We start from the raw sequence: 11,460 nt of genomic DNA, 5'->3' as shown, positions 1-11,460 counted from the left end.
CACATCTTCAGTGGTGAACTTCTTCTCGGGCTGCTGAAGAGGTTGAGGTGGAAGTCCCTGTGGCTGCGGGGGCCGATGTTGCTGTTGTTGACCCCAAGAAAAATTTGGGTGATTCCTCTACCCCGGATTATGTGTTTCCATAAGGATTCCCCGGTCCTCTGGGAGCTCCCCCAACATAATCAACTGTCTCAACTGGGGCATCTGAGGCTATTGAAATTGGGCACTGAACAGTAGCATGCCCGGCCCCACAAGTTTCGCAAGACAAAACTGCACCAGAATTTGAGCTCGTACCCAACACAAACTGATCGAATCTCTTTGTTAGGGCCTTAACCTTGGTGGCTAGCGCAGTGTTCTCATTTATCTCATAAATTCCAGCTGCCTTAGGGGGTTTTTGCCTAGTAGACCAATGACACTCATTACTTGCCATGTTTTCAATCAAGATTTCAGCATCCTCAGGGGTTTTACTACTCAATGACCACCCTGCTGCGGCATCGATGAGATGTCTGGTTGCATAATTCAGGCCATTGCAAAGCATCTGGATCCTCATCCACGAGGAAAAGCCATGATGGGTACACTTGCGTAGGAGATCCTTGAATCTCTCATGTGCCTCAAAGAGTGTCTCGGAGTCCCTTGTCAGAATGCAGAAATCTCTTGTCTCAATCTAGCGGCTTTGCTTGGTGGGAAATACCTAGCAAGAAATTTGTCCACCATTTCCTTCCATGTGGTGATCAATCCCGAGCCAATGAAGTGAGCCATCTATATCTTTGCTCCCCTTAGATCGAAAGGGAATAATCTCAATCTTATCGCATCATCGGACACTTAGTTAATCTTGAAGGTGGAACAAATTTGGAGGAAGCGAGACAAATGAGCATGCGGGTCTTCATCAGCCAACCCATCAAATTGTATGGAATTTTGGACCATCCCAATTGTGCTTGCTTTGATTTCAAAGTTATTAGCAGGCACGGTGGGAGCATGCACACTGAATTCCTCACCAGTAAACTGAGGTCTTTCATAATCTGACAAGGTGCGCCTTGGTTCTGCCATGACTGAAGGTTCACTAATCTCAACTCGTGTTCCTTGATGTTCTGAACTATCAGCCACCTCTCTCAGTCATTGATGCAAGGTTCTCTCGATTTCGTTGACAGGTTCTACAAGATTTGCTTGATTGCCGCGTGTCATAAGATGGTGCCTTGCACACTAATGAGAGTCAATGATTAGGAAATAAGAGGACGATAGTAAAACAAAATAATGCAAGTAAAAGGAAAAATATGTGCAAAAATGACTAAAAAGAAGCAAAAAATGTACAGAATTGAAGAAATAATGGCTAAATTAATAAACTCTAAGTTTTCTGAGTATTCCTTGTGGGTCCCCGACAACGGCGCCAAAAACTTGATGAGCGATCCGCAAGTGCACGGAGTCGTCAAGTAATACCCCTCGTGCAAGCACGAGAGGGTCGTATTCCCTGGGCCCAAGAATCTACTCTTACTTCCTCTTTGCGTATTGTCTAGCTGAATGATTCGAAGGGTTTCTCTAATCTATTACTTGAAATAAAAGAACTACAAATGGAGTCTGTGATAAGGTAGGGTATAAAATCAGGGGAAAGAAATGGTCACGGATGCGGATTCCCTAGGGGCTACTAAAGTGCAAAGGCTGCTAAGAATGTCATGCAATTGAAGGTTTGGACCTATAGATTTCCTAAATTAGATCAACCCGATGGTCGCGGCAATTAACTCCTAATCTGGTATAAGTATTGACACAGAATTTCTTCTGATAAAATCCTCATACGATTGCATTAACAAGTGGGGAAATCCCTAATTAGGGCCGGAACACAACTTGGTCTAGCCCTAATGGTGGAGGGGTACAGAATACCCGATGGTCACGGCGTATTCGTACATGAATCCCTTCCAAACTTGGTGTGTCTAGTACAAGGGCGATGGTCACGCTACCGAGTACAACCTAGCAGTTGGTTTACAGAGTTCTCATGTAAGCAACACATCAAATGCACCAAGAATGAATCACAAATACACAATAATTGCAATAGACAAAATTAAATCATCCAAATACACAAGTTCACCCTAAGGTTCACCGGTATCCGGTGACCTTGGGGTCTACTCGTCCATGCAAACAAATACAAGTAACAAGTCCATGAAAACAACTACAAATGGCATAAGAAAACTCCCTCAAACAATAGAAGTAGGAAGACAAGCCAAGCTAGGTGGAAATGCTTCCACGGACGCCGCGATGGGGGCGTCTTCCCTCGTCGTCTACAAACTCCCAAAGAAGAGATCGATGAAGATCTAGCCAAAACCGAGCTTCTCCCTTTGATTTCCCTTCTACAAAACGTGTGATCTTGCCTCCTAAAGACTGGTGAAAATCTGCTCCAAGAACTCTCCCAAAAACTCCTCAATTTGCCCTAGAAAAATCGGTTTCATTTATATCCCGTCAGTCCATGCGGGCGCATGGAGCCCGTGAAGCTTACAGCCAAATGCCCAGAAAACATGCCGGTGCTACAGTACTCAGCTACAGTAACCGAGTATTGAAAATTTCCAGCAAACCTCACGGGCACCCATGCGGGCACATGGAGCCCATGAAACTCACAGCCAAATGCCCGCAGCAAGAACAATGACCTGCTACAATACCGCTACAGTGCCTCTATAGTGCTGGGACCCCAAAAAATGCCGTTTTTGGTGTCGAATTCATCCGATTTACATTTTCGAGCATCGTTCTACTCATTTAAGACCTGCAACACCGAAATAACCAATTTAGACATAAAACGGGCATCAATTCGTTAACATATTCACAAATGATACAAGATTAATACATATAAAATACATACATTTAGGCATTTATCACCTATTAAGATGGCATGAAAGACTAACAGATTTATTGGTCCAGTTCAAGTAAGAGTGTAGTACCCTAATTGGATATTCATTAGGAAGCCGGGTTCACCACACCAAGGACCGATGGGTCAAAGTTAAGGACATGAGAAATTTGATGGCTCTAAACTTAGCCATGGCCACGGTGAAAGTTTCAAGGAATTTCTAGACCAGTAATTGTTTGCATGCGATACATATCTTGTATTTTGTAGAGTTTATGTTTTAATGCAAAATAACTTTGAGATGTGAACTCTTGTGAATTATTTGAAAAGTAAATTGATTTGATGGCAAACAACATGTTCCATGGTTTAAAACCTATGTATTATATTTTAGGAGTTTGATTGTTGAAACCTTTATTTGGAAAAGAAAAAGGCTTCTTTTATGCTATCTATGCTTTTATTACACTTGTGTATGTTATTTTATGCTATTATGTTCAAATCTTTTTTATGTATTGGTAAGAGCTTAGCTCTATAGTTTTTATCCATTATTTTGATATATTCTGGCAGAATTGTGCTAACCCACTCACTGAGTGACTTAGGTTACTCACCCCTCTTTCTTCTTCCTGGGATATAGCTATCAGTAGTGTGGCAGCGAAGCTGTGTGCTGAGCATTCTCTAGTATTCTCTTTTCACTCTTTTCCTATTTCATGTATGTGTGTTTTTTAACATGAACATGATGTATAAGTCATGGATCCACTAGTGTGTTTGAACTCTGTTTGCTTGGTTTATTCTCTTATCTAGTTTAATGAAAACCTTATTATACTTGAGACAAGAATGTTCATGGATCACTTCTATTAGGTTATCATATTGTTGCTTCCCTTATGTATCAGAGTATTCTTTCCTCTTATTTTGTTGCTTGTTGTTCAGAGTCATTGATTCTACTATTTTTGTTAGCCTTACACTGACTCAAGTGCTGAGTGGTGGAGTATCCCTCCTCAAGTTGTCATGGCAGTTGTTGTGTCCCGAGGCTCATAGGTCAGGACATGAAAAATTAGGGATCTTTCGCGTAGGTGTAGGGTTTGATCAATTCTTAGAAATTGAGTTTATCACTTGGGACCCCTAGAACTCCAAGTAGTCATATGTGGTGTGAGATATCGAGAGAACTCTCCGCCGAGACCTCCTTGGGGAGTAGTAATTGGTTACCTAGGTTTAGGGATCGGTGTGTCTTTGGATTTCCCAAGACTCAACCATACTCATCAGCAAGCACAATATTAGTCTAGCACTTATCACAAGATCCTAAGGGAAACATTATCCGGATACCCCATTTATAACAACTAATTCCTTTTTACTTCTCTATTTTCCTACTTCCCTTTTCTTGTTTACTTGCTTGCATAATTGATCACTTCATTCTATTAATCACTTCACTCATGTTCCCTCATGGATTAGACTAAACGACCTGTTGGGTATACTTTAATATTAAATGACTTGTGTACTTGCAGACACATAAGCGGTGTGTCAAAGGATGCAAAAGTCCCAATCTTTCTAGGTTGATTGTTTCTTATGACTTCCATGATATCTTGGATGTCCAAGACAAGATGATGACACTATATAGCAGCAATAAAAAAGCCATCTTCAAGCTCCCAGAAGCAATAAAACACTCCCATCTTCATGTGCCCGAATTGCGTGTAAACCGCAAGTGCACGGGTGTCAAAGTAATAATTACCCCGGTGAGTGGGTAGTCGAATCCACAGGGAACGGAAGTATTAGCATTAACCACTTCTCAGTTATCTAGTCGGAATCAATGGATGTGATGAAATGAACTAATTGCAAGAGAAGACAATAAGCAAGCAAACGGGCAAGATATAAAGTAAAGGAGATCTCAATCAATGAAGATGAGGTACTCAGGCAATGTTCCCCCTAGGATATAACATGAAGCTCTAGATCCATTAAATGCTTCTAAACAAAGTCTAATAAGTTAAGGTAATCAAAGAAGGACCTGCCCTTGCCTCCAAGTCACCGGTACATGATAAGTGCATGAGTAAACATGTATTTTATATGTGTTTTACATGTATTGAGCATCATTTTATATATGGTTTACGTCTTATACCGTGTATTGGGTGTTCTTTTATGCATGTAGGTTGTGAATGCATTGAAAATTCAAAAGGAACAAAGATAGGCTATTACGGCACGGTATTGTGAGATCTTGTGCAATTTAAAGATGAAGACAGAAGAGGAGTTTATGAATGGGGAGATGTGTGCCAACTTCCAAGGAGATTTAAGTCAATTCACCAATTAGAATGGCACAAAGGCAGTCACATCTTCACGTTCCTTCTCTTTATGAAGATTACAAGACCTTTCAAAAATGCCTCGATGAAGAAAAAGTCTTATAGCCTAGAACGTAATCGTGTGCCCGATTTTGTGGCCTCAAGAGGAAAATGTTTGAATCGTGTTTGTGAAAATAACTGTAGCAAAACATTGTAGTAATTTTACTATAGCATTGTTGTAGCAAAGTTAACCTTCACGCACCCGCATGGAAATTCCTGCAGCCCACGCGAGTGCATAGAAAATCCACACAGCGCATGAGGGCACGTGACAGATGCGAATCTGAGCTATAAATACGACGTTTGTCCTTTTTTGGGTGACTTTTTGCGGAGCTTTGAGGGAGTACTTAGAGGGCAAGTCAGCTAGGGTTTGAAAAGGAGGTCATTGTCGATTTGGTGTAAGTTCTTAACCAACTTTGATAGGTTCCTTCACCGTTGGCGACCTAGCTTCGGAGAGGAACCCTTAAAGACATTCAACTACCCATCAAGGCCAATATGCGCGAAGTCGGGGGGAGGGGGGGTTTCTATGGGTGTCATTGCTTTTCATTGTGTTCATTATTGTTTTGTAATTAGGCCCATGGAGGCTGACAACACCCCTTGCATGTGACCCACAAGTGCACGAGTTTGTCAAATTAATAAATCCCAGGCAAGTTGGTTATCGTATCCATAGGGAATAGTAAATAGAAACACAACGATTACTACTTAACTAAGTGAAGATGAAACAATAATAGTGTGGATAAAATCAATGTGAACAAGACTAAAGACAATAAGAAAGAGTGGCACGATAAAATGAGAGGATAGGCAATCGATAGAAAGTGGGGCACTCGGACATTGCTCCCCCTAGGGTTATTGATTCAAGTGCAAGACCAACTATTATGTCTCCTAATTGATACTTAATCAGTCATGGAAATCCTAAAATACACGCTCCCAAACCTAAGGTCGACCGTGACTAACTCTACACTATGCCCTACCGGAGAAAACACTCAGTCTCAACACCTCACACTGTGTACAGTTGCAAGAAGCTCTAGGGATTCCAAGTGATAAACCCTATTCCTATATGTAGATCTAACCCTTTGGTGGAGGTGAAAGACCCCTAGTCACAATTAAGCCCCAAATACAAAAGATTACTTTAACGCTTCACTCTATTGCTCGCGCAACTAAGCCCCAACGGAGTTCCTCTCTTAGCACTTCACTCTATTGTGACCACAAAGAACTCTAGGAACATGGAGGTAGATAAATTACAGCGGAGGAAAAAGGGGACGCTCCGCTGCCTCTCGACTTGCCCTCTCAACCCTCTCTAATCTTGCAATGTCTAACCCTCATGGTGTGTCACTTATCCATAAAGGCTACCAAGATGGACTCTCAACCCTAGTGTTACTCTAAGGGAGAAATCATTCAACAAGCATTAAATATTAGAACTCAATTAAAGACATCAATTAAGGAAAACATATTAAAAGGTCAATGAAACAATATCATCCTAGGGTTTACAAGTCCAAGTACCCATTAGGGGGTTTAGCTCTCCATGGAGCAAGATACAATCAATAAAGAAATCGAAAGTAAAAACATGTAATCCATAAGAAAACCCCTTTGGCATTCATATCGATGGTCTTGTGGAGTAGTCTCGTCCTCTCCAAAGGTCTTTTTCTCAAGCCTAGGACACACCTAGCCGGATCGGTGCCAACGGAAGCCCCCCAATAACTATCTTCCAAGAGAAATGCAGTGTTGAAGCCATAGAACCACTCCAAAACCCTTGCCAAAGCCCCTCTAAATCCTAACTGTAAGCCTCCCAAAAGTTGGAGAAAAGATGGAGCGAAGGATGAAAGATGGATCCCCAAATCGGTACAAGTTGCGGCTTTATAAAGGGCTAGAATCAGGCATCCAAACAGGCGTGTGGAATTTCCACACCCCTGTGTGTATTTCTGGAAATCGGATTTTTTTTGCGGTCTATAAACAGTAACTGCTACAGTGATTTACTACAAAACCTGCTACAGTCTCTCAGCCAAAATACTCCGAAATCCACATTTTTCATCAAGGCAACATAAACGGGCACATGTCTATACCGTAGATCGCATCAGTTCTTCAATAAATTGACATATTGGTGAAGATCTTGCTAACATTGAACAAATTGGAATACGCAAGTGAGTGTTTGTGTACAAAGAATACGAAGTATTCTTTTCTTACGATGAGCATTACTTTTATCAGATTTTATCGCTAATGCATGTGTTTTTATGTTCTTTTGTGCATATAGGGTTGTGGAGCCAAATAGAGAAGAAAGAAGCCAAAGTAGATTACGAATGTATTATGTTGATGGAATCTTGAAGTGAACACATGAGAAGACTCAAGTTGTAATCGAAGATACGTGAATGTATGCCAACCTCCATGCGCTCAAGCAATTACATAGCTTGGAGGAGCACAAAGGCAGGCACATTTGCGTATTCTGACTTGTGCAATGTTAGGAAGATCTTCACCAATATGGCATTTTATTGAAGAAGCGATGCGATCTATGGCATAGACGTGTGCCCGTTTATGTTGCCTGAATGAAAAGTGTGGATTCGGGAGTATTTTGGTGGAGTACTGTAGTAGGTTATTGCAGTAAATCACTCTAGCAGTTACTATTCACAACATGCAGAAAATCCGATTTGCAGAAATCCACACAGCCTGTGAAAATTCCACACGCTAGTATGGATGCCTGATTCCATCCCTTTATAAAGCCGCGACTAGTACCAATTTGGGGATCCATCTTTCATCCTTCTCTCCATCTTTTTCCAACTTTTGGGAGGCCTACGGCTAGGGTTTCGAGTAGCTTTGACAAGGGTTTGGAGTGGTTCTATGCCTTCGACACCGTTTTTCTCTTGGAAGATAGTTATTATGGGTACTTTCATCGGCACCAATCCGGTTAGGTGTACCCTAGGCTTGACAAGAGGACCTTTGGAGAGGATGAGGATACTCTACAAGATCATCGACACGAATACCGAGGTGTTTTTCTTATAGATTACATGTTTTTACTTTTGATTTCATTATTGATTGTATCTTGCTCCGTAGAGAGCTAAACCCCTAGTGGGTACTTGGACTTGCAAGCCCTAGGATGTTATTGTTTCATTGACCTTTTATTATGTTTTTTCAATTGATATCTTAAATTTAGTTCCAATCTTTAATGCTTGTTGAATGATTTCTCCCATAGAGTGACACTAGGGTTGAGAGTCCATCATGGTAGCCTTTTATGGATAAGTGACACACTATGAGGGTTAGACATTGCAAGATTGGAAAGGGTTGAGAGGGTGAGTCGAGAGGTAGCGAAGCGTCCCCTTTTCCCTCTAGTGTAATTTATCCTACATCCATGTTCCTATAGTTCTTTGCGATCACAATAGAGTAAAGTGCTAAGAGAGAACTCCGCTGGGGCTTAGTTGCACGAGCAATAGAGTGAAGCGTTGACGTAATCCTTAGTATCTGGGGCTTAATTGTGACTAGGGGTCTTTCGCCTCGACCAAAAGGTTAGATCTACATATAGGAATAGGGTTTATCACTTAAAATCCCTAGAGCTTCTTGCAACTGTACACAGTGTGAGGTATTGAGACTGAGCGATTTCTCCACCGGGGCATAATGTAGAGTTAGTCATGGTTGACTTAGGTTTATGACCGTGTATTTTATGATTTCCATGGCTCATTAAGCATCAGTTAGTGGACATAATAGTTGGTCTTGTACTTGAATCAATAACTCTAGGGGAGCAATGTCCGAGTGCCCTACTTTCAATTGATTGTCTTTCCACTCATTTTATTGTGCCTCTCTTTCTTATTGTCTTTAGTCTTGTTTACATTGATTTTATCCATACTATTATTTTTTCATCTTCACTTAGTTAAGTAGCAATCGTCGTGTTTCTATTCACTATTCGCTGTGGATACGATAACCCACTCACTTGGGATTTATTACATCGACAAACCCGTGCACTTACAGGTCACACGCAAGGGGCATTGTCAGTGAAGATCTTGCTAACATTGCACAAATCAGAATACGCAAATGTGATTGCCTTTGTGCCTCTCCAAACCATGTAATTGCTTAAGTGCATGAAGGTTGGCACACATTCACGTATCTTCGATCACAACTTGTGTCTTCTCGTGTGTTCACTTCAAGATTCCATCAATATAATACATTAGCAATCTACTTTGCCTTCTTTTTTCTCTATTTGGCTCCACAATCTTAAATGCTCAAAAGGCACAAAAGCACATGCATTAGTGATAAGATCTTATAGAAGTAATGCTCACCGTAAGAAAAGAATACTTCATATTTATAGTACACAAACATTTATCAGAGGACGAAACCCTAGTGGGTATTTGGGCATGTGAACCCTAGGCTCTATGCTTTTGTATTGATTTGCTATATTTTCTAGTTAATCCGAGTTTGTTTGAGATTTAACCTTGTAATTTCATTACTTGCATGTGTTATTGATCTTTGTGATTGATCTACATTGCATGATATGTTACTTTGATGTGAGAAGTCTCCATTAGAGTTAGAACATCGAGGTTAAAGAGGGTTGAGAGGGTGAGTCATGAGATAGTGGAGTGTCCCCTTTCCCCTCTGATTGACTGTTTCCTATCTTCGTATTCCCTATACTCTATACAACCATATTTGGTGTGAGGTGTGAGATTGCTCAATTTCTCCACCGGGACCTTGTAGGGGATTAGTGACCCTTCACCGGGAAATAGGGTTGGATCTATATTTAGGAATTGGTTTCACTCTTAGGTATCCCTAGAGCTTAGTGCGGTCATATGGGGTGTGAGGTGTTGAGATTGAGTGATTTCTCAGCCGGGACTCTATAGGGGACTAGTGCCGGTTTCTTGTAGACAAGGACCGATTGTTCTTGGATTAGCTCGACTTATTAGACTCGGTTCAGGAGCATTTAACAAATCTTGAGCTTCTTGGAAGATCCTAGGGAAGCATCACCCAAGTAGCTCATCTTTAGTGATTGAGAACACCTATACTCTATTTCTTGCCCATTTTCTTGCTTGTTAACTTTTCTTGCAATTAGTTCACTCCATCATATTCATCAATTTTGACTAGATAACTGAGAAGTGGTTAATACTAATACTTATGTTCCCTGTGGATTAGACTACCCACTCACCGGGGTAATTATTAGTTTGACACCCGTGCACTTGCGGTACACACGGATATTCGGACATGTTTTTGGCGCAGTTGCCTTGGAACGGGATATTAGAAATACCATGACTTAGTTACTTTAGTCATTCACATTTTCATTTACTTTTCTACTTCATATTCCCTTCTTCCACCTTTTTCTCCATTTCTTATTTCCTTCTTTTCTTTATTTTTATTGAGTAAATAGTGCTTCCTGGTTTTTCTTTTCTATTATGGGACCATGTTCAACGAAGCAGTACTAATGGAGACATTAAAGGAACAGATGGCATCTACTGGGAAGAAGATGGAACAGTTTGTAGCACGCCTTGATCTGTGTAAGAAATAGGATGAGGTGTTGAGTTCAAGGATAGCTACAATACAGGAGATACATGAAGAGTGTGGGATGCAATATCAAGGGACTGAATTATCAAGTTTGTTGGAATATTTTGAAAAATCTGCATTTATGTCTCTTAGGAATGAGGCTGAATTGTCTAGCCGAAATATTCAAAGGGGTTCTCTAAACTATTAATTAAAGTAAAAGAATTTCAAGTAGAGTCTAAAATACGGCAAGGGTATAAAATCAAGGGAATGAAATGGTCACAGATGCGGATTCCCTAGGGTCTACTAAAGTGCAAAGGATGCTAAGAATGTCATGCAATTGAAGGATTGGACCTCAAGATTGCCTAAATTAGATCAACCAGACGGTCACGGCAGTTGACCCCTGATCTGGTATAAGTATTGATACAGAATTTCTTCCGATCAAATCCTCATACGATTGCATTAGCAAAAGGGGGAATCTCTAATTAGAGCCAAAACACAACTTGCTCTAGCCCTAATGTTGGAGAGTACAAAATACTCGATGGTCACGGCATATTCATACATGAATCCCTTCCAAACTTGGTGTGTCTAGTATAAGAGTGATGGTCACGCTACCAAGTACAACCTAGAAGTTGGTTTACAGAGTTCTCATGTAAGAAACACATCAAATGCATCAAGAATGAATCAGAAACACACAACAATTGCAATAGACATAATTAAATCATCCAAATACACAAGTTCACCGCAAGGTTCACCAGTATCCGGTGACCTTGGGGTCTACTCGTCCATGCAAACAAATACAAACAATAGGTCAATGAAAACAACTACAAATGGCATAAGAAAACTCTCTCAAATAATGGAAGTGAGATAACAAGCCAA

At 40.8% G+C, this 11,460-nt stretch overlaps 1 non-coding gene across 1 annotated transcript; it reads left to right on the top strand.

Moving 5' to 3' along the window:
• The first annotated feature begins 557 nt into the window (after nt 1-557).
• Nucleotides 558-663, top strand: LOC120272803. The gene has a single exon (XR_005540339.1). It is a non-coding gene; the product is annotated as a small nucleolar RNA R71 (small nucleolar RNA).
• Nucleotides 664-11,460: the final 10,797 nt, after the last annotated feature.

Source organism: Dioscorea cayenensis, chromosome 11 (genome assembly GCF_009730915.1).
Source record: "Dioscorea cayenensis subsp. rotundata cultivar TDr96_F1 chromosome 11, TDr96_F1_v2_PseudoChromosome.rev07_lg8_w22 25.fasta, whole genome shotgun sequence".
Classification (NCBI taxonomy): domain Eukaryota; kingdom Viridiplantae; phylum Streptophyta; class Magnoliopsida; order Dioscoreales; family Dioscoreaceae; genus Dioscorea; species Dioscorea cayenensis.
Note: the sequence above shows the minus strand (reverse complement) of the source record. Positions and strands in the feature narration are given on the sequence as shown.